We start from the raw sequence: 292 nt of genomic DNA on the forward strand, positions 1-292 counted from the left end.
GATTTTTTCTGTTGATAGTCATCCTACACTGTCTTATAAATACTGTTTAACAGCTAAGTTAAGCTAAATATAAGTTCATAATGCTTATTCCTCTGAATTTGTGATGAATTACAATTTTCTGCTGCTCGGACTGGAAAAAGTATCATGAGAAACACATGGAGTAAATACCACGGTGTGGTTAAAACCCCCTATTGCTGTTGTTTCAAAGAGTTCGGCTTGCGAACCTGCAATTCACAGGAGGCTTTATTTAATGTATGAATATTTTGCTGTAATTAACACTGAGGCTGGTTGT

This window comes from Morone saxatilis, unplaced genomic scaffold (assembly GCF_004916995.1).
Source record: "Morone saxatilis isolate NCDOM2014 unplaced genomic scaffold, NCSU_SB_2.0 Contig18, whole genome shotgun sequence".
Classification (NCBI taxonomy): Eukaryota; Metazoa; Chordata; class Actinopteri; family Moronidae; genus Morone; species Morone saxatilis.